The sequence below is a fragment of the Anolis carolinensis genome, chromosome 6 (genome assembly GCF_035594765.1).
Source record: "Anolis carolinensis isolate JA03-04 chromosome 6, rAnoCar3.1.pri, whole genome shotgun sequence".
NCBI lineage: Eukaryota > Metazoa > Chordata > Lepidosauria > Squamata > Dactyloidae > Anolis > Anolis carolinensis.
The window spans coordinates 101,578,573-101,602,261 of NC_085846.1; the positions used below are offsets into that span (position 1 = coordinate 101,578,573).

General features: G+C 38.5%; 1 protein-coding gene across 2 annotated transcripts in view; it reads left to right on the forward strand.

The window, feature by feature from the left end:
* svil (supervillin) overlaps positions 1-23,689 on the forward strand; it is a 154,935-nt gene that overhangs the window by 18,483 nt on the left and 112,763 nt on the right. Inside the window, exons 2-3 of one of the 2 annotated variants that reach the window (XM_016994262.2) lie at positions 3,099-3,167; positions 18,650-18,723. The gene's annotated coding sequence lies outside the window, so the exon portion shown is untranslated. The remainder of the gene's footprint in view (positions 1-3,098; positions 3,168-18,649; positions 18,724-23,689) is intronic. The other variant, XM_008112362.3, reaches the window with a different exon arrangement.

Sequence of the window (23,689 nt, forward strand, 5' to 3'; positions counted from 1 at the left end):
TTAATTAATATTTGTTTTTGTGTATGTTAAACTTGCATATCTGGAGTTTTTTATGCATGAAGTTACGATTTATGAATATACATGTACTAGATAAACATACGATGTGTCCCTGCAGTGGTTCATAAAAACCCCCGAAATGTAGCTTGATGGATGTATTCCTTTTGTTTCGATTTTGCAGAAGAACACTCTATTTTGAACCTAGTTCAAACTAGTATTTGAACATGTGAGGCTGCTAGTTATGTAGTCTGGAAGCCTCATGCTGGTGTCCATTAAAAAATTGGTTCACGTCTAGAAGCCTGAGCATATTTCTTCTTTCTTTCATTCAGGAAACCACATAATTCTTAATATGGAAAATGTCTCCTGCTGTTCAGAATGTGCTAAATTGAGAATAAATGTCTAGAGTGTTTGAATTAAAGCTTTTGAAATCTAAGCTGCCTGGCTCCTAAAGTTATGTTGCACAATATTAGACTTTAATAGCCTGCAGATCCAACTTCGAAAGCCAGGCTACCTGTCACAGTAGCTTGGCCATCCACATGAAGTGTTCCACAAACAATTATTTGTTACAAGCAACATGCAATTAACAATGTACGGTTAAGCTTTCTGTCCCTCTCTCTTCTCTTTTAACCAAGTAAATTAATGGGGGCCAGTTTGGATGCGGAGTACCACATATAGTTTATACTGGGTTACCCATCTGTTTTGTTTTGTTTTGTTTTGTTTTGGTTTGCTGTGAGTTTCCCAGGCTGTATTGCCATGTTCTGGAAGCATTCTCTCCTGACGTTTCATCCACATCTATGGCAGGCATCCTCAGAGGTTGTGAGGTATATTGGAAACTAGACAAGGGAAGTTGATATATCTGTGGAAGGTCCAGGTTGGGCGAAAGAACACTTGTCTGTTGGGGGCAAGTGTGAATGTTGCAACTCATCAACCTGATTAGCATTGAAAAGCTTTGCAGCTTCAAGGCTGTGGGAATGCGACTCCTGCCTGGGGAAATCCTTTGTTGGGAGGTGTTAGCTGGCCTTGATTGTTTCATGTCTAGAATTCCCTTTTTTCCTATTTTCTTTCTCACATACAGGTAGCAGCAATATGATGGCCCATTCATAGTTTGATATCTAAAATCATTACCTTAATATGGATTTTGGAAAAAATGTCAGCATTTTAGTATAGGAATATTTTGTATATTTCAAAAGCTGATTATTTCTTTCTGATTTTCCAATTCTGATCACAAAACTTCTTGTTTCTATTTTAATTTACAGTCATACTAGAGTAGATCTTTTAAGAAGTCTGATTCTTTCACATCTTTAGTTTCCTTTTGTGTTCATTGTCTCTGTTTCTTTTACAGGCTGTCATGCTCTGACGATTGCTGGTTTCTTTCTGTTTCACTATGTACCATTATTCATTTTTCTACATAAGCTGTAAAGGGAAAAGGGCTTCATAGAGTTGATACTTTCTGAAAACACATAACCTTTTTAAAAACAGTTTTCAGATCTTTCTTAACTGTTTAAGCTTGAAAGTGTACAGTCTATCTAGAGAGAACATATGCAAGGCTTAGGTTCAGTGGTAATGAAGATTTAAAGGTTGGATAAAACTCAAGGAAAAAAGATTTCCCACAATACAGAAAGAAACTGACTTTCTGTAGAAAATGTTTGACAGCTGAATAAACAAATTTAAGGAAACCCACCCAGGTTTTCTTTCTTTCTTTTCTTGAACTACTCTGGTCTTTCAGTCATGGTGATTCTTGGCTAGATGTTCAATTTCAGCAACTAGAGCTCAAATAATTTCCAAGTTAAATAGATATGGCAAAAGTTAGGATAGGAAAATTCTTTGTTCCCTTTTACTCATTCCCTTAACAGATGGCAATATGTTGAGAATGACTTTCAGCTGTGCTCACTGTTTAGTTGGGACCAAAAGGATGGTTGGTTCTTGCAATCATTTTTTTCAATGTGTGCTTTGCAGAAACTCTATCCAGAGGGGCCATTCCAGTAATAAATTAATAATGTTGTGTTAACATTGGCCCCTGTTATAATTAATCTTCCTCTGATATAATTTATATGGAAAAGATCAGATTGTGAGAGCAGATGTGTGACCATTTGAGATTGATTGAAAATGTTCTCAAGATCCTCTTTAGATAATGGTAATTTTTTGAATATTTTCAGAAATATATCTCTTTTCTGCCTTGTGTCTCTTCTATGCCCTTAAGCAATAAGCAGTTAGAAAGCAAATACATCCTTATGTTATATATTGCATAATGGGATATGTATTGGTCTTTCATTCCCGTCTCTGTTTTGGTTGCGTGAATGTAATATTCAACATACGAAAATTATTTTGGACAACTTATGTTATCAAATAAAAATGATGCGTGAATTACTAGCCAGATTGAGGGAAGGAATGAAAGGCCTGAAGTTGGAGTGAAGAACATGTTATTTGATATGGCATCAAACTATATGTTTGTTATGAAGAAGGGAGGTTTAAAGCTTCTTTTTTTTAAAAAAAAAAAGTCTTCTGAGAGGCTGTAGACTGAGTGTATGCAAAGCATATTTGTGCTTCTGATTTGTGGCCCTACCAGAGACTAGTATTGTAATATGCAACAAAAAACATCAGGTATGGTCACCAATGCCAGCTAAGCCATACTGGCAGGAGGCAAGAGGTCTCAAATGTCACCAAAATAATTCTTCTAAGTCGACGACTCAACTGGCTAAGCCTTTCTTCAGAGTTGCTTAACAAAGTTCACTTTTGTTGATGGCTTGGAGCAAAGCATATTCTTTAAAAATGTAGGGAGGCAACAAGATTGTTGACCTGACCCAACCCATGAAGTTGTTGCATTTTGCAGCTCAGCAAAAAGAAGAAAAACTAGGGAGCAAGAGAGAAAAGTACAAGAAATATCAATGTATAAGAATCTTAAAACCTATTTAATATCTCTGCTATTAAAACAATATCCCCCATTCCTATAGTAGCTTTGATTTAGCTAGATTGCAAGAACCTGACTTAAACTGACAGATAATTCACCTTTCAGTGGGACAAGGGTTTCTCCTATTTCCTCAGCTTATTTATTGTCCTGGAACAGCTCTGAGTCACAAGCTCCCTTGTATTGCCCTCTGCAGAATTCCCAGCCATCTGTTCCAGACCTTGATTCCTCTGCCTGAACTCTTCTGTCCTTTCGCTTATTTAAGGTCAGTGTACTAGTTGCACACTTGTTTGTATATTTAACTTTTAACTTTATTTTTGTACCCTACCCACATCTCCCCAAAGGGACTAGGGGCGGCTTACATATGGCACAAGGTGCCTAAAACAACACATAAAATAAACAACGCATAAAATATATCTGATCAATGCCAAGTCTAAGAAAAGTAGAGTTGTGTTGCATGTTCTTTCCTATTTTGGAGGAAATGCACACAACTGGGCTCCACATTTACTCATTCTGGAAGTACAAATGACTAGGTTGTCTGAATCCTTTTGACCATAAGCACATTTTTGCCGACTATTTTTCTTTCATCATATTCCAAGAAAACTCACAGTGGTGTACCAATGTACAATATTTGTTTGTGATAAGCAGCAGCACCCTTTGCCTGTTTACAGTGTCTCAGCTGTCTGGCTATATCATCTGGATGATTTGTCCTTTCATGTAATTGTCTGTAGAATTGACATTTGTTCTTGATAGCATCTGATGTTGGAAACCAGAACTTCTGAATGTAGCTTTCCTAGAAACAATGTAGTCAGCTAAAATGCTGCTTGTGCTATCAGTGATACTTTTTTCCATCCCCACTGTATAAATCGTGCCTCAAGTCAGTTATCAGCATCAATTTGCTGAGTACCATAATGAGTATGTTTTGTTTAAGTGAAGAAGTGTTTTACCTTTAATATTTGAGGCTATGTTTGGGATATTTCCAGGATATCTCTGTACCGAGATGAACTCTACCTAAATTGCAGGCATTTGCATTTCGTTCTGCCTAAGGTCTAAACACCATAAAGGCACCAGATCCTGTGTGATCTTGGAAACTAAACAGGATCAGCTCTGGTTAGTACATGGATGAGAAATTGCTGATGAATGCCAAATGGTGTAGACTATATTTCTGAGGAATTTACTGGCAAACCCATCTCTGTGTATTCCTTGCCTAAGAAAACCCTATGAAAGTTGTGAGGTGGCTATAAATCAACTTAAAGGTGTACACACATATACAGTACGTGCACAAAGGAAGCTTAGACTGAATTGGGTCTTTTCACCCTGTGGTTAAGCATCCTCTGAAGTCAACAAAACCACTTAAAGCTTCAGAATTCGGAAAGGTAGATAGTCGGTCACAAAATATAACATGTTTTCGTCACAGACTTGGGTTCAGAGAGAGGAAGTGGGGCTGACTGGTTTACCTTCTTCAGCAAATTTTTGAGAAGGTTTTCCAACTACTGTGCTTTTGGGAGAATTACAGTAATTTTGTCTATACCCTCTGCCTTCCTAACAGCATTACTGTTGAAGCCTTATATTGACTTTCAAGTACCACACCTTCATAAGCTCCTGCAACTGTTCCTCTAAATCTTTAAATTCCTGACCTGAGGACTCTATATAACATGAACCATTTTCATACGTGTTGTGAAAGGAAAGAGGAAGCTAATAATTCCCTCTCCTTTCCCACAAGATGAATGATTTACAGATGAATGGCTGCACCTATTCTGAAAATTTTGCAGGTGTTCTGCTTAGGGCTATATCTATGTTGCACGTCATTTTGCGAGTAGTGCTCCACAAGATAAATAACACAGTGTGATAAGGATTTTTGTGTAGTGTTGTTTGCATGCTGTGGCTGTTTCAGACAGTGGCTGACATGATACTTCCAGTTTTGTATATGTGAGCATTAGATGTCCTGACTGTCTTGTGCCTAATGTGCCTGATGTGCTATAATGATAGGACATTGTTGCTCTGATTTCTGATGGCTGGGGAAATCACTAACCTTTTCTGCATGTACGCAGCCATGGCACATGTTTAAAAATTCACCAGGAGTAATAAGCTACCAACATTTATGATAACGGTAGTATAGGATCTTGCATGAGATTTTTCTAATTAACAGAAAAAACAGAAAGGAAAATTTCAAGAGTTTTAGGAAATGCATGGAAATACATTCTGAACTATATGTTTTCTTTTGTGTGCTTTGAGTTAATTTCCATACCTTGCTAACTTTTTAAATAAAGTATGACTAGAACTCCAACTGTTTTTGAACTGCAATTCCCATCAGCAATAGCTATAACTCATAACACAAATCCCCTAGGGGAGATAGGGCAGAATACAAATAAAGTATCATCATCATCATCATATAAGAGCCAAGTGTAGGAAATGAAGGGAGTTGCTTTCCAGCATCATCTAAAGGACAATGTGTTCCTTATGACTGCTTTGGAATATAAAGCACAATAAAATGTTATTTTTACCTACCGGTAGTGTATACCCATTAAAAAGTGTGATTTAACCATTGTAACTAACCATTCTTACTCAGTTCAATAGGTCTGAGTTATAGATTGGTACAAAAACACTTTTTTGTCTTTGAATATCAACACAAAATATGCAAATCTGATTGTTTAGATTTGGCCCTGTATCTAGTATCTAAATTTAAATCACCTTGACTTGCCTTTTGGCCTGATGTTCATTCTCCATTTGATATTTAGCAAGAGCTTTTTTGGACACTTGCCTATGTCTATCATATGTGCATCTGTAATGCTTGTAATTGTGGGATAATGCTTGTGAATATACTGGGATGTGTACTGTGAGGATATAAAGAGGGGCACACATTTACCTTTCCTGAGCTCACCATGTAGCAGAGATGAGTGCCATGTGTCCATAATGACAATCTCTTCAATAGCAGCTGCTCTTTCAACTGAACTCTAGTCTCAATGGCAAACAAAATCAGCAACACTGGACATGTGCCATTGATGTATTGTCTCTTACCTAGCAAATAGGCCTTTGTGGGGGGGGATACTTTTTTGGATTTCAGAACCCCCTGTCAACATATCTATAGGTTGTAAAGATTCTGGGAGATAAAGCTAAACAACAATAGCAATCGAAGCATGTATGCATCCCTAACAGGAGACTGCTGAAATCAAAATGTCTATGCATTATGCAACCAAATTGTAGAAATATTGGTAGGAAATTAATTAGGATGTCATGATATTTTCCAATAAAGTGTTACAGCACTTCTCCTATATGTTTCTTTTCTTAGTTGTCTCTTAATAAACACGCTGCCTTCTCCAATGCTGGCCAGTGCAACGTTTTGGGGTAGGAACTGGGAGGTCAGTCTTGGTTGCAGATTTCTGGGAGAATTTCAAGAAACAGCTGCACCCAATGGTCTCAAATTCTATCCCATTCCCTGCCACATTGCAAAGCAACAATTGTTGTCTTAGTGTAGTGGTTTGAAGTTTGGACTGCAATTCTGAAAACCAGAGTTTGAATCCTCACTCAACCATAGAAACCCACTGGGTGACCTTGGCAACTTACATTCTTTCAGCCCCAGAGGAAGGCTTAGGCAAACCTGCTTCTGAACAAATCTTACCAAGAAAACACTATGGCCTTAGAGTCTTTATAAATGGGAAACAATTTGAAGGCATACACAATAACAGCTACATAAGATAACCTGAGAAGCACTACTACAAAAGATACTGTGAATATATTGTGTTTGGGGAAAATAAATCAAAGCCTATACATCATCTAAAATAAGTGTTACAGAAGTGTTAAGATGAAAGTTGTTTCTTATAGTCTTCCAACCATTTAACGTTTGAATCAAACATTTTTGACATATATTTATAATGCAGCAATGTATTTAAAAAGTAGATTTTCAGTTATCCTATTTTAGTTTGATATTTGGTATCCTCTAGATATTTTTCATGATCCCCTTTGTTCTTAGTGTTCCCCATGGATGTTGTGAAGCTGTTGCTTGCAATTGATGATATTTTCATGTTTCACATCTCTACAGTGCTATTGTTTACATTTATTGGAAATCTGATGCAGCCTGAGGATTGTAATACCAGATTTTCTAGGACACCTGCTATTAATACCCCTTTCACAGTTCACTTGAAACTTATTTTAAAAAGTTATTTTGTGCACATCAGCTGAATTATTGAATTACAAAGTCCCTCCTTTGCAAATGAAATTTGATAAATTGCATCTAGGAGAAGCTGATTTTCAGACTTGGTCTAACAAGTTGATTGCAGTGTAATTTAAGGATATTATGTCATCCTTTCAGCACTAGAATCTAACATCTGTACAGAAAGGCTTCTATTTACGTATCTAAAGCACTACCCTACACAGAAGCTTGCATGCTAGGTTTAGATTAAACCACTCTTCCTGGGATATCAGTGTTGATTTGTCCACACACATGTGGTCTTCGTATCAAAAAGGCAATATAAATGAAGCCCTCAACACACACACACATTAAATGTGGATAATCATAAATGGTCACTTTCTGGTGCTTCTGTGTTTTAAATAGACACCTAGTGCATGAGGCTCACATGTAAAATATGATTCCCTGCTGTTCTCTAGATCAGATAATCGCATGCCTGAGCTTTTCCTTACACTTCTCTTATGTCCTGACTGAGTCAGACTCTTGGTCCACCTGTCCTAGTTCTGGTTGTGTTTTATTGTTTGAGTCAGAGCCAGTGGAAGCTTTGACCTCCAGACATTGTTGGAGTCCCATCAGCTCAACCAATTGGACTACTGTTAAGGGATCACAGCAGTAGTTCTTCAACATCTGGAGGGTCATGGGTTCATAGAAACATTATAAGGTACCCTGTACTGAATCAGAAGACTGTCTACTGCTATTGATTCTGGCTGGCAATGGCTCTCCAAGTTTTCAGACTGGAATGTTTTCTGTCCCAGTCTGGAGATCCTTGTTCCATATTGGTTTTCCATCCAGTTACCAACCAGGCCCATTCTTGCTCAGCTCTTGAAATCAGATTAGTGTTGGTGTGATCAGGATGGCATGTTGTAGTTCCTCAGTGGTTCTCAGTTTATGGTCCTATGTGTATTTTGGACTTCAGCTCCCAGAATTCCTGACAATTAGTCAAGGTATCTGGGGTTTCTGAGGTTTAAATCCCTAAAACCTGGAGGGCCAAAGCCTAGAAACCATTGGATACTACCATAATTTCTATTCTACTGGAAGAGTCAGATTGAATCTGAAAATCCCATCTCTCTTTTGTACCTTTCTTATGGAGCTTTATTGATGATTTCATCATTTTCAGTTCTGTGTTTAATTTCTTGCAGTGAATTGGAGGAAGAAATGGTTAAAACTGTTGCAACTATCCCCCAAATAGACATCCTTATTGTTATTCAGTTTTGTCCTCCAGCCTAGTTGGAAGGAAAGGAGGGCTCTACAGCAAAATATAAATTTCTAACATCAACTCCCTCTCATATAGGATTTTGGATGGTGGAACTTTGTCACTCTAGGATTGACTAGAAGAACGAAGCTGTCAAGTAGACTAAGACCACACTCTGTTTTCCTAAATTGTCTAATGATACTTACTTATTTAGGTGAATCCCTCGTTGTCCGAGTCTGATTGTCTTCCAGGTCCAGTGTCCTGGCGGTGGAGACATAGGTGGATAGTAAAGGTAAAGGTTTCCCCTGCCATTAAGTCCAGTCATGACTGACTCTGGGGGTTGGTGCTCATCTCCATTTCTAAGCCGAAGAGCCGGTGTTGTCCATAAACATCTCCAGGTCATGTGGCCGGCATGACTGCATGGAGCGCCGTTACCTTCCCACCGGAGCGGTACCTATTGATCTACTCACATTTGCATGTTTTCGAACTGCTAGGTTGGCAGGAGCTGGAGCTAACAGCAGGCGCTAATTCTGCTCCCGGGATTTGAACCTGGGACCTTTCGGTCTGCAAGTTCAGCAGCTCAGTGCTTTAACACACTGTGCCACCAATGGATACGTAGGTCTAATGATATATGGAATAATATATAACATATCTGAAATAATATATCTGGGAGTAGTGGCTAAGTTTGTGTGTGTGTGCATGCGCGTACAGCAGTGTCTGTAAAAATATTCTGGGATATGACAAGATAGTGTTAATTTTCTTGCAACAGCACCAATGACTATTGCTACCCTGTTTCCCCGAAAATAAGACATCCCCGAAAAATAAGACCTAGTAGAAGTTTTGCTGAATTGCTAAATATAAGGCCTCCCCCAAAAGTAAGACCTAGCAGTTTTTGTTTGGAAGCATGCCCGCCAAAGAGAACACCAGAGCATGCAGGATTGGTAAATGTACATACAGTAGAGTCTCACTTATCCAACACTCACTTATCCAACGTTCTGGATTATCCAATGCATTTTTAATGTTTTCAAAACATCCTGATATTTTGGTGCTAAATTCGTAAATACAGTAATTACTACATAGCATTAATGCATATTGAACTACTTTTTCTATCAAATTTGTTGTATAACATGATGTTTTGGTGCTTAATTTGTAAAATCATAACTTTATTTGATGTTTAATAGGCTTTTCCTTAATCCCTCTTTATTATCCAACATATTCACTTATCCAACATTCTGCCGGCCCGTTTATGTTGGATAGGTGAGACTCTACTGTACCAGTTGTACATGGAAATAATGGTAGTAACAAGAAATTCTTGATAGGATTCACAGTTTGTCTGGTTATGCTGGTTTGTGATGACAACTATTGTACAGTATATAATGTTCATTTTTTTGTTCAACAATAAATGTGAATTCTTCTTCATGGAAAAATAAGACATCCCCTGAAAATAAGACCTAGCACATCTTTGGTAGCAAAAATTAATATAAGACACTGTCTTATTTTCGGGGAAACACGGTACAAATAACCATTTTCTGATGGTGGTATTTGTTGTCATTGTCACAATCAGAGTTATTATATATGGTGCTAGAAAAGATTACTGACATAAAACTGACATAAAAGAAAAATAGGAAGGACCCCAGTTGAATGCTAAAGAATAATTCCCACAATAATTGTCACCCCCAAATTGCCCCTGTTCCTGATTTTAAAGAAATCTGTCCTTAATGAAATAGGTAGTTTCTACATAAAGTTATATTCCTTATAGTAATGGGTAATGCGTGTTTTTTGTTTTCTAAGAAATAGTCCGGTCTTCCTCTGCCATGGCCTGGAGCTCAGTTCCAAGACAGGCACACCTTGACGCTCCATTTTGACAATTGTGTTGCTTCAGAGCGCTGTTTCTCCCTGGGGCCTTTGAGCTTAGCACAGATGTATAGCAACCCATAATTGTGCCCTGGAGTTCAGCTTTTTCCTAGGCCTCTCCCCGCTTCCCCCGCTTTTGAAAATCTTCTTCTTAAAACTGAATGTGTGAGTGAGGAAGAGCATGCCTCTAGCAAACAGAAAGAACTCAGGCTGTTAATGGTCCTAAATCAAATCATACACATCTGGAAATCAGGCGGATATCCATAAAAGAAAAATCTGGTTCTGATTGCTACAATAATATAGGCTTGAGGGATATGGAAGCAAACAAACACTAAAGTAACCCTCTCTAATTCTTCCTCAATTGAAGTACCTCCTGCTGTACATAACAATTGCTAACTTTATTCAGAGGATCTTATCTATCTTACTGGCAGCACAGAGAGAGCAAAAGCTTAAGATTGTCATTGTTACTTCCAACATAGAGCTCCTTATGTCCCTTCTACTTTCCTCTAGTTGAGTTGAGTGGAGTAGTTGTTGAAATAGAGATTAATCTCCCGTTTTGTGACTGTTGTTATTGTGGCGTGTCTTCAAGTCATTTCCGACTTACAGTGACCCCAAGGTGAACCCTTATCATGGGGTTTTCTTGGCAAGATATTTTCAGAGCGTGTTTGTCTTTGTAAGAGGCTATATTTCTTAAATCTTGGAGATGGACTGTTTTCCAAGGCTCCGGAATACAATGAACAAAAAGTACAGAGTATAATGAATGGCAGTGGTCTTGCTAAAGCCAAGTAAGTTGAGATCTGGCCAGATTTTGGATAGGAGATTGTCTCAGAGCCTTGTATGGGCTGCTTTGAATTCATGTAAGGAAAGATGCTTCTTCAGTTATTGTTTCCCTTGGAGAATTCATTTTTACAACATGATTGGGTTTCCCAAGAGTTTGGGGGCTGTTGAGATTTGGGAGGTGTTCCAAGCAACAATATGACCCCATATCCAGAAGGGATAGGTTCCAATTCCCCATGTAGATACCTAAAACTGGATAATAGTGAAGCCTATGTTTTAACCCAGTGGTCCTCAACCTGGGGTCCCCAGATGTTTTTTTGCCTACACCTCCCAGAAATCCCAGCTAGTTTACCAGTGGTTAGGATTTCTGATTATTAAAGGCCAAAAAGTCTGGGGACCCCAGGTTGAGAACCACTGTTTTAACCAGAGCTTGGAAGCATAATGTAGAATTGGACATAGAGGGGCCCACATTTACAGGGGGAAATATTTTTTGGTACATGGAAAAGTGAAACTGTGGATATTTAATTTATAGATAGGTAGGTTGTCCTGCAGTCTGCCACTTATGGATGCTCCAGGAAAATCCGGTTGCTTTTTTCAGGCATTTTACTTGAATATTTGGAGATAGGTACATATCCAGAAAGACTGGGGTACTAAAAATAGTATTAAGAACTGTGTTGTGGCCTCTGTTGTTCCTCCAGTACTATTCTATGGTATAAAAGTAAAATTACAGAGTTTGAGGTTATCTGTGGTCTCAGGTATCCACAGGTTTGGGGGGAGGGGAGGGGAGCGATGTGGTCCTAGAACATACCTCCAAATGTACCCATGGAGGTGAAGAAAGAAACAACAGCTTCTGCACTTGTTCTTGTTTTTCTCTCACTCACTAAGAATCTCTTGTCCACCTGCTTGCTTTTATTTGCTCTGCCAGGCACTCTTCCCAAAAATGTTATGAACAGACAATACTGTCTGGTTAAGTCAGGATTAAATAACTGAGCTCTGTTATAAAAGAAAAGGAACTGGCCCAGACTTAACCCCTTCACTGTATAAAGTGATCCCTAATGCTACAAGAGAACAAGCAGCCTGTAATTCATATTTTTGTAAAGTGTGTGGCTTACATATGTTAAATCTTATGAGAAAAGTGGGGTGTACTGTCTGGTACTTTTAATTTTGGCAGATTGAATTGTTTTCCTTCTGTTGCCTCTGTTTGTAAGCATCTGCCATTTACTGTAGTATTATGGGTGCCATTGGATTGCCTTTAAGCCACAGGGCTGGTTTTTGCTTCTTGTATCGTTAACCTATAAAACCTGCTTTATACTAAGTGACTTCAGGGCTTTTATACCTGGTACACAATAGATATTATATTATAGTAATTTCCTGGTAAAAGATTTTTTTTAAATATTGCAGACTTGTTCCATATGACATTTTAAACAAGTGAAACAATTTTATCAGCAAACTTTTATGTATCATTGTCTGTATTACTGAAAAAGATGTTGGCAAACCAACTCTGCACATTCTTTGTCTAAGAAAACTATGGAATTTATGGGTTCCAATAAGGTGATGGAAGATTTGAAGACAAATACACACATTTAGTATCCTACTTTCTATAATTATGATGTAGGTTGTCCAGAATTACTTTGTATTTAATTTAAAGGGAATCTCTCAGGGTTTTTTTTAATTTACTGTAGATATATAATAATGGTCTTTCCAATATGGCATATGGGTTATTTGGTATTTAATATGGCACTTCATAAGTTTATTTTATTATTTTCCACTGAGACATGAAAGTAGAGACTAAAGGCTATTTCATTGGACTACTTTTGTCATTAATGTTTAGATCTTTAACATACGATGCAATAAATAACAGATGCAAAACTGAGTGAGGAGAAAAAGATGTTTTACAATGTGATTTTCCTTATCTAGAAGGGGAAAATACCTTGTATGTTGTTTCCTAAGAGAATTAAGTCTTATCTTTGCTGTGATTTTTGAACACATCCGTAGTTTGTTCCTTGCTTATTGCTTGTACTATGCAAATGTTAAACATTAGCAGAAAAGTTTGGCGGGCAGATTGCAGGCTGTTTGAAAGCTCCCTCAGTGTTGTAGCTAGTGGGAATGAAGTGCAGTGGACAAGAGGAAACTGCAAATGATGTAGCACAATGTCAGCTTAGAAGCAAATTCTATTATTTTCAGTGGTACTTACTTTTCATTAGTTAAGTTTGAGATTGTGTCTTTAGGGATGTAAAACCTCACTCCAAAGTCATTCCATTTAGAACAAAAGGGCACAATATTGAAAAAACATTATAATTTAGGGCTCTTTTCTAACTCTTTTTGTTTAGCCTTCCAGATCTACAGGTTCCGAATCTGTGGTTTGTACCAACCGTGGATCATTAGTTTATTAGTTGGTGGTGATGTGAATATGGACACATTGAAGCATTGCATTCACAATGCCTCGATTTAATAATATAGGCATGGGTCATCTGTGTTTTTTCATATCTATATAGAGTCCTGTAACCAAAGCCCTTCAGATAGATGGTCTCTATACTTGCATTCATCTAGATATCTTGTATCTACAATGTTCCAGGTTCTCATTGTTGTATAATTCCCCACTGGAAATGAATAGTTGGATAACTTTCTTGAAAAACATAGTCAGCATTTTTATATGTCTCTTATTTGAGCTTCTAAAATTATATAGACCACAATATTCTCTTTGCAAGAATCTGCTGAGCAAAAATGGACTCTATAGGCCTTATCCCAGCTCATTTTTAACTGCCTAAGGAGTTTTTAAAAAATCAATCTGCATAATGCTATGTAGACGATGATAAATAACATAGTTTGTGGTGGCTCAGCCAAGAGGATTTGAAGCAGAATTGATTGCAAAGGGTTCAGGAGCATTTCCTGCAAGTCATTCTTTCCCCACATCTGATTTGGTCTCCTTAAGTTTCTCCAGTCATATTTTAGAATTCCCTTTGAAGCTGAAACTGGAATTACTTATTTGTAGCAATGTGGAGTAAATTAATGTTCAAGATGTGCCCAGATGGTTATGTTTAAGGATATCCATATGGTTGGCAAATAACTCCTTTGCCAGCAGGCTCTGTGTTGTTAAACAAGCAAATGCAATTGGCATCTGGCACTTAGCTTAGAAAGCCTGCTGTTGCTGGCAATGAGTTATCCAATTTTCATTTACCTTGTCACTCTGAATGGATGCAGCTTGATAGAGCAGTGTCACAAGAGCATCTGTAATAAAGGCTTCTGCAGGAGTTTGCTTTATTGACTGAGTCAAATCTGGTTCAAACAAGAAGCTCCCTGAACTTTATAGACACATCTTGTTGTCTTCCATCTGTAGGAAAAACCCGCTCATTTTGTTACACGGACAGGGTCAAATGTGTGTCTTTTCAGGGTTTTCCCTCCCAGCTTTTCAGAGAGAAGATGCAAACACTTAATACATTCAAAGGGTAAACGTTAACTATAGAGCTCTTGCATCCCAGAGCCAATTAGTAATTACTTTTGATTGGACGGACAGGTGGTTCTCCCCATTTTGTAATTCTCTCAGAGAAGTGTGGATATTATATGGCCTTCTAAGTGAAGTTGGACTACCAACATTGACTCACATTGGCTATGCTGGTTCAGGGCTGCTGGGATTTGCAGTATGACAGCATCTGAAAGTCCAGCTATTCCCCACCTATTTCCATTGGTGTTAGCATTGAACTGTATTCTGTTTTGCCTAATGTATATAAATATTTCCATAACTGTGGAAATGTTACATATGCAGGTTGTATTTATTTTGTTTTTGGTTGTCATTATTTGTTTTGTCAGTATAAACATCTCATATTAAAGAAGGTTATGTGGAAGGATGATGTTGTGGATTAGAACCTTCCAGATGTTGCTGCAACACAACTCCCAGAGGTCTTTGTCAGCATAACTAATGTTGAAGGATTCTAGTAGTGTAGTCTAATATCAGCTAGAGGGCTGCACAATATTAACTTCTGAATTAAAGACGGGCCAGCTAGTGCTTCTCAGATTTACCATTTGCACCCCTACTGATTCGATTAAGCTCAAGCATGCTTAATATCTAAGTGGGGAGAAGAGGAATGAGGTTTGAATCCCTCTGCTCCCCACTCAGATATTAAGCATGCTAATGTTGAAATATTGCACAACTTCAAGAAAAGGGTGGGACAGGTTGCTAAACTACAGATGTCAAACACAAGTCCCATGGGCCAAATCTGGCCCGCCACATCATTTTATGTGGCTTTGAATGTCAGGGGAACATAGTTACATTTATGCAGTCTTACCATTATGAACAGCCCTTTGAAGGCAACCATAAGGATGATGTGGCCCTCAGTGAAAATGAGTTTGACATCCCTAAACAAATAGGTCAAGGATTAACTTGGCAGTTTTCTTTTTAAAGATTTTTCTTTTTGAATATGACTTCTGCCTTACCACTAGCAATTAGGTAGGAATCACATTCGTAGTTCAGTTAATCCTTCTCTGTTTAGGTCAAAACCGTACCCAGTTAATCCTGGTGGGTTCTTGGCTTGAATTCTGTCTCCTGTCCCACCCATTTTTTGAAGGTTTTCAATATTTTGCAAGTAGTGATTGCTAAAGTCAGACTCAAAACAATTGTTAGCGTAGACTGCTGTGTCTCACAAAATGGCATGAGATTCATAGCAACTAGATGAGGTGCTTGTCTTCTCTCTTGCTACATGAGGGCTACAGGTAATAATTTGTGAACTGTCTCCACTGAAAAAATCACATTACATTACCATATGAAAGTCTTAGCAGTGCTGCAGTCTAATGGCTTGCCTCAAGAGAAAGTAATCAAATTAACTAGAACAATTGGTACTGAGATTTTCCCAATAGGTTCTCAATTACAGGAAGAATCACACACATTTCTGTATCTCTGTGTGGGACTGTATACATGTGTGCATTTTTATATTGACTTTATATAGATGAGATATTGCTAGTATTGTGCATTTGTTAGGCTTCTGTAGCTCTTGATATGTAAACTGAGCTGTCTACACTTGCAAGCTTGGCTTTTGCAGATTTGACTATGCATGGATTTGATTAATATGGTCCAGATTTCCTCAAACATCGGCTCTCCAGCTGTTTTGCCCTCCAACCTCCAGAAGTCTTAGCCAACTTGTTCAATGGTAAGGAATTATGGGAGTTGGAGACCCAAACAGCTGGAGGACCAAAGGTTATGCTCTCTTTAGGAATCTCTAGGTCCTCCAGTACAACTCTGTGGCACCGGAGGACTTAGACTCCTGGGTATCTGTCCTCTTTCTAAAAGCCTAAAAAGAGTCTTTTTTATTTGCATTTTTCTACTTTTGCAAAGGTCCTGGGTCCTAATCCCAGCAAATATAGAGGGGTTTCTGTATTCTTTAAACAATTTTCTTAATGTTATGAAAAGCCTATCTTGAAAATGCCACAGCCATTGTCTATGCTTTCTCCATCCCAAGCATACTTTAGGAAATCTAAATGATTTCTCAAAACAACAGGGCCTTTAAATTTGTCTACAATATGCACTCACTTTTTTATCACATTTCTTCTATGTCTTTTAAAAATGAATTGGAACCCTAATTGTGAGCAGATTTAAGAGTAATTTAATTTCAAGCTTATACAAGGTGAAAGTTTTCCTTGTACAGAGCAAGTCCCATCTGAGTCCCAACAGAGGCAGCCTTGGTTAGTACTTAGAATTGGAGACTGCTGGCGAATACTAGGTGCTATTGGCAGGTTTAAACCAGCTATGTGTATTCCTTGGGGACACTCAATATTCTTGCCTTTTTCTCCTACATATGTGTTCACAACAATGTCTTGTTATGGCTTCTTATAGCCTTGATTCTTTCTTGATACACTAGAGGTCAGTATCCGATGCTGGGAACTTGTTCAGAGGTAGTGGTTTGCAGATTTTCTACTTCACTCTAATTTCAGACACAAATTATGGAAAATATGGCATCCCTCTTTCTTTAGGTTCTATTCCAGCAAAATAACTTTTTGGAAACTTCATTCCTTTGAGTTCTCTGCTTGTCAAATGTAAGGGCAGTGTGTACTACTGAATAAATAGTACAAGGTTGTATGACAAGCATAGTACATATTTAAGTATGCTTCCCACATATTCATGTTACATGCAATCATTACTCAGTACATGAGTATGCACAGTGCTATTTACGACGCTCATCCTCTGAGTTTGTGCTATTTAACCATGTCTTCCTTGGAAAGAATTATACATTCATGACACTATTATTAGCATAGGTCTGAAACAATTCTCCCTGCATGAAGTGATTACATTTTTAAAACCATCAACATCATGTGTGAACTTTGAGGACAGCACTGTCATCAATTCTTTGTTCATGCATTCATATGGTTCTATCTGAGAATAAATTTTCATGATGTTATTTGAAAGATGTTTTTTGGGAACTTGGAAACCATAAGTTTGGGATGAAGAAGATTATATATGTTTATGGAATTTGCCATCATGGAATGTAACAATGTCCATTAGATGTTTTAGATGGCTTTAAAAATTGTGAATGATTTTTGTGGCTGTTAATCATGTTGGCTCTATAGATATCCATATTTAGAAATGTAAAAACCTGTTGCTGACTACAGCAACAATGGTAGATAAATTCTCTCTTGAGAAAGCTGCAATGTAGGGTTTGAAGATAAGGTTCACTCTTGAAATTATTTTGGGTAACAAATTGCCTAAAATGCGCAGTCCTGCATCCACAGAAGCTTCTGGGTGAGACTGACCCGCATGGTCAATCTCAACTGCATGGAGAAGGTTGAAATCGCCTACCCACAAACCCTAAAAAATATTTTCAGGTTACTCTTAGAATACAAAATTGGGATGGTAGATCTCATGAAATGCCTTTGTTGTTAAGGCATCCTTGAAAGCAGAGAATTTGCAAAGCACAGACCTCAAGGTTTTCTCTTAATACCCCCATTTTGCCTTCACCAAATTTTTCACTAACAATAACCAGTTGCAACACCTGACGTCGCCAGGAAGTCACTGTTAGCAAGTTTTCCACTCACCTTCCACATAGTCATATAACCCAGAATATCAAGGCAGAAAACCCCACATATAGGCTTTGAACTGGGTTATCTGAGTCCACACTGCCATATATTCCAGTTCAAAGCAGATAATGTGGGATTTTATTCAGCTGTGTTGAAGGGGCCCTAGTCTGTTTTAGGTCCATAAGAACCCCCCCCCCCACTTTAAGACTGTCCCTTTGATCAATCAATCAATGAATCAACTTTATTTTTATATCCTGCCACCATCTCCCCGAAGCGACTTGGGGCGGCTTACACAGGGACAAGCCCGAATAACAGCATAGCATAACATTACATGCACAGTAATTAAACAGTAAGTTAAAAACATTCCAACACAAGATAAAAATGATATAACATAACAATTACTTTAAAAACCTGAGCATCAATTGTTAAATCATTTTTGTTTTCTAAAAAAAATCTCCATAGAGTTGAGTCAAATAAGAAAAGGGTAAAAATGGAAGGACATTACTAATTCTCCTCCCAGTGGCTTTAACCAATTTGGTGAAACAGTTGGGGGAGAAAGGTTGGCATATTGAATGTAGACATTGCAGGTCTCCAGGATCTCAGGGAAATGAATGCAGTCCCCCCTTTATTCCGAGATATTTCCTTCCCCTTTAAAAAAGTCAGTCAAGCAGTTATGGTCTGGATTCTTTGATGCACCATGTAGTCTTACCTATGCCTTTTAAAACATTTAATCCAGGGAAAAGTGCCGTGAGATTGCAGATTTCTACTGAGCATCAGCCTTGGCCGCTTGTGAAGACATGGACAATTAAGGTAAGCAGCATTTGGCCAATGCCTCTTTTAAATACAACAATTCCAAACTAAGTTTTAGAAGTGTTATTTTGAATGTCCTTTTAATGACCACCAAGCTTCTATGCACAATTAATTTAGCTTCAGTTTGACATTGTCTTAAGTCAGAGGTTTGGAACAGCCTTGTTTGCAATCCATGTGGTTAGAGGTATAAGCAGTCACCACCAAACATAGCATCACAGTTGTGAAAAAATCCTATAAATATGGAGCTGTTTTCTGCACAGCAAAAATAAAGCACATTGTCTCCCATCAAGCCATTGTTTTGTTGAAGGAGAAGAGGGGAAGGACAAGAAAAAAACTTTTTGAGGATTCCTGAGCATTTTGGCAAAGATTTCTTTCTTAGGAATGTCTCTAATCTCTGCTTATATGGAAGAATGCCTACAGCTGGTACAGATCCAATGGCTATTCAAATTTGTTTTTTTAACAATAGGCTTCCATGTAGGGCTCTCCACTGTTTTTCTCTTGTTGAAAGAGTTTTGCATTGTGGCCAGTATTCTTTCTCTGTTTAAGAAGAAGTCTCTCAGATAAAGCTGCATGAAAACTTGTAAAAATTCCAATAGCTATTGGTTAAGTAGCAATTGTAGACATTCTTCCATATTTAGAGAACTCACTTTTTTGAATTGTAGCTCCTAGTTGGATGCCACCATTAGACTTTCTGCAAGCTCTGATTGCTAGGTGGGCAGAAATGTACAGCTTTGATGAGCATCTGTATTGTATCATCCTCAGTCCTGGGTTATAAGGGGAATGTACTCCAAAGTAGTGAGACACACCAGAAGGCTTTCTTAAAAGGCAGTGTGGCCAGCAAATAGGTCCTAATCTGAGCTGCCATTAGCCATACCCTTGTTCAGTTTCTACACAACTTCTCATTGAAATATATGAAGCTGCTGGACTGCATTCAGCATGGTGGAACAGAGGGTGGGTCAAGGTGATACACCTGCAATGCATTTTGAATTCATATTCAAAAGCTGCCTAGAACGACATCTTAATGTTAGTTCAATATTGAATATGGCTGCTTTCAAACTTGAGGTAGCCCCTGAGAAAGCCTTGTGGTACAGGGTAAGTAACTCTTATCTAAAATACTTGGGACCAAACATGTTTTGGATTTCTGGTCCCTATCTTGGAGATAGGGACCAAGTCTAAACATAAATGTCTGTTTCATATACGCCTTATACACATAGCCTGAATGTAATTGCATATAATATTTTAAATATTTTGTGCATGAAACAAAGTTGTACATTGAACCATCAGGAAGATGTCACTATCTCAGTCACCCATGTAGACAATTTTGAATTCTACAGTATTTTGAACTTGGGGATTCTGGGAAAGGGATGCGCAGCCTGTATGTACAGTGCTACCCATGGCATATTCTCCAATGGCTGTTCCCTGAGGTAGGCACTATGTCTAATGGTAGTCCTGTTTTAAGTTCTGTGAACTCCTTTGAAAGTTTTCTCACAATTTGGCAAAGAGAGGTTTTGCTCAGCTGTGGCTTGTTTTTTTTTCTGTTGTGATGCAAAGTGAAAGAGACTTTCCTGGCCAAAGGCATCAGTTCCCTCAGTTTTGGAGAAAATGAGCTTTCGTGTTCTTCATTTGTTGGCTTCTGAATCTGACAGATCTGGGTGCCAGTTGAAAGCCACATTCAATCTGATAGGCTTTTTTCCAGGGCAAATGAAACTTCTGTTTTGTTTCTCATACTCTTGTTTCCTGACTGAAGAAAGGCACAAGGGTCTCATAATTCAGTACTTCAGGCAGTCAGAACAAATGCTTTTTGAATTCTGCAGCCCGTCTTTTCAATCAGTCAACCTGGATATCTTAGCTTCTCTTTCCTTCTCATTTTCCCCTTTTCTTTTTTCTCTTTCTCCCTCTGTCTCTGTTACTGTTGACTCCTATGGACTGCTGAAATTTAAATGACAGCTATTATGGGACATTGAACTATTTGCTTAGTTTTTTCATAGAAACACCACTTCCAGATACAGACCCCTATAAAAGTAATGTTTTTATTCAGAAAAGGCTAGAGGCTCATGAAGACAAGTTGCCAAGAAGGGCTCCTTCCTTGCTTTGATCGGAGGAAATAATATGCTTGTGACTTCCATGTGTTGATTTCCCCCCCCCCCCCCTTTTGCTGGCACAAAGACAGCTCCCAGCAGTTGCAATTGTTGCAAATGGTTCAGCAGCAGCTTGTCCTCTATCACTTTATTTAGAACAAAGTGATAGTGCAGTTGGTCTTGTCACTGGGATAGATAAAGAGCAGCAGCATTTTCCCCCCGATTCACAAGCTTCCAAAAATAAGAATGAACGGATGATGGTTTCGGCTAATGAGATGCACTTGATTCGGCTTAGAAATCTGAGTTGCAGAGGAACAACCGCAAGCGCTCCCATTCTCCACCCCCTGCATTCTATTTATTAAGAACTGAGATCCTAATATCCTGTAAGGAGCTTTTTTTCATTATCCTGTATAAATGCAAAGTGGTGTGTTTCTGATGCAACGTACAGTGTTGAGTTTATATTTATTGTCTTATAGACCAGCTGTAGGGGGCAAGCCATCTGATTTAAGAGTTGTACTAGTAGGAATGTTTATTAGTTGTTTGCAATCACAAAAACTGTCTTGTTTCACAAAACACTTCCTTTGCTCATACAGATAACCTGAACTGTGCTCATGTATATTATGGCTGGAATCCTATTAGTAAGATACTAGCTGTGCCCGGCCACGCGTTGTTGTGGCGTTGTCGTCTTATGGGCAGCAGTTGGATAAAAACTATTATTCCTCTCCCTGTAATTAGGACTTTATTTTTCTTTTCTTTTTGTTTTATCAACCTAGAGCCGTGGATGATGGGTTGTGTTGTCAAATTTCGAGGTTGGGGGGGCCCTGTAGTTTTGTTGTTTTGTCCGCTGCCCTGATGCCATCACTCTTTTATATATATAGATGATGCTGTTAAGTCTGTCTTTGGACATTGTAACTCAATTTTCAGTCATTGCATAGGCTGTAATTATTTTCCAATTATACAACAACCAACAGCTAACTTTATAAGCCATGCACCCCCCCCCACCCCCCTATCTATCTATCTATCTATCTATCTATCTATCTATATGGGTTGTCACAGCAAGGAGATATATCAAGCTATTAAGCTTATTTTTTTTACAGAAATGTCATCTACAGGACCTCCCAATGATGGCTGGAGGTCCCTGATGGTGTCTGTCATGGCGTATCTAGATGAAGGAAAATAAGCTGGATCCCTTGCTTTCTGATAATTCAGAAATTGTCATATTGGGGGAGTGACAGTGTGTTTACAAGATGGGATTTGTAAGAGACATAGTAATGTGTAAGAAGAATGTTTCCAGATGCAGAGTATTGTTGCATTGTTGCTGAGAGTCTACTGCTAGATTGCTAGTGTAGTGCTGTGGTTAAGAGAATATGACTCAGGAATCCACAACTATATGTATATGTCTGACCAGTCTTTTGTTTACTGATATCCACTGTGATAATATGGCTAACAATACTGAGCTGAGATACAAGAATATGTACGTGCAATTACATACGTGCACACATTTCAGGAGCATTTAACCCTTTTGTTCACTTTTGTTTTTGTCATCTTGAGTGTATTTATTTACCCCATTTGTACCCCGTCCTTCTCACCCTGAAGGGGACTCAGGGTGGCTTACATATGGCAACTATTCAATGCCTCACCACATACAGAAAGCTTGAAATAACTCAAACTAAAATTAATACATTTTTAACAGTTAAAAACAATACATTCAATATTAAAACCACATAATCCAAACTGTAGTCTGAGGCCATTCCGTAATCATTTCACATATGCTAGGTCCATTATTGCACTAAATTATTTTCCAAAAGCCTGATCCCATAACCAAATTTTTACTTTCCTCCTGAAAGTTAGAAGGGAGAGGGCTGATCTAATATCACTAGGGAGGGAGTTCCATAGCCAAGGGGCCACCACTGAGAGGGCCCTGTCTCTCGTCCCCACCAGCCGCGCTTTATGATATGTATGTATGATATGCTGGGTGTCTTAAGTTGATGTCATCCACATGGATCCTCAAGGAAATTACTTTTTGAACTACAATTCCCTGAATTTCCCATCCAGCACAGCCATGCTGGCTGGGAGATAATGGTAAGGTATAATCTAAAAATAAATACCTGTAACTCTGCCAAAGTTAGATCTACAGACTTTATGGCTAAGCAGATATTCTAACTTGAGTCTCCCCAGTACTTACCTGTTCCACACTCTAATGCCCCATGTTCTCCCATTCAGATGTCCTTTTGTTGCTTGGACTATAACCCCAGATGTATTTAATTTGTTGGCCATGCTGGGTAGTGGCTAGTGGGATTTGTAGTTCTGAACTGGGTAGAATAAGCACCAGATTGGGGACAGCTGTCCTGTCCTGTAATAAAAGGGCAGGTTTATTATGGCTTCATATGTTTGAAGGCTGAGCTCTAATATTGCAAGCTGATTCTGGGCCTGAGTCCAAGCTCAAATTAGACCCTGTAATGCCCTTGGGGGAAGTTCTTCCTGTACAAATCCTCCTATTAAACTGTGGCTTGGACACAGACAGCAGCAACCTGAGGTACATCTTGTGCCTATGGAGTGTCTGTGAATTTATTTATTCTACTCATTGAGGAGGTGGCACTTTGAATTAAAGGCACAGATTTTGTCCATCAGAGAGAAGAGCCTTTGAAGATAGATAGATAGATAGATAGATAGACAGACAGATAGATAGATAGCTGTTTGGCAGTGCAAGTCTGCACTCAACTTCTCCAGTACGAGTCACAAACTGGGCAGGCCAAGTTTGTCTCTCTGGGTCACTTCAAACTCAGGGGAACTTGAATATGCTAAATAGAATGACTTGTGAACGAGCCAATAGAGATGGCTAGGCAGACAGGGTACGGGCAATGCGTTGGGTTTTTTCCCCCCCACAA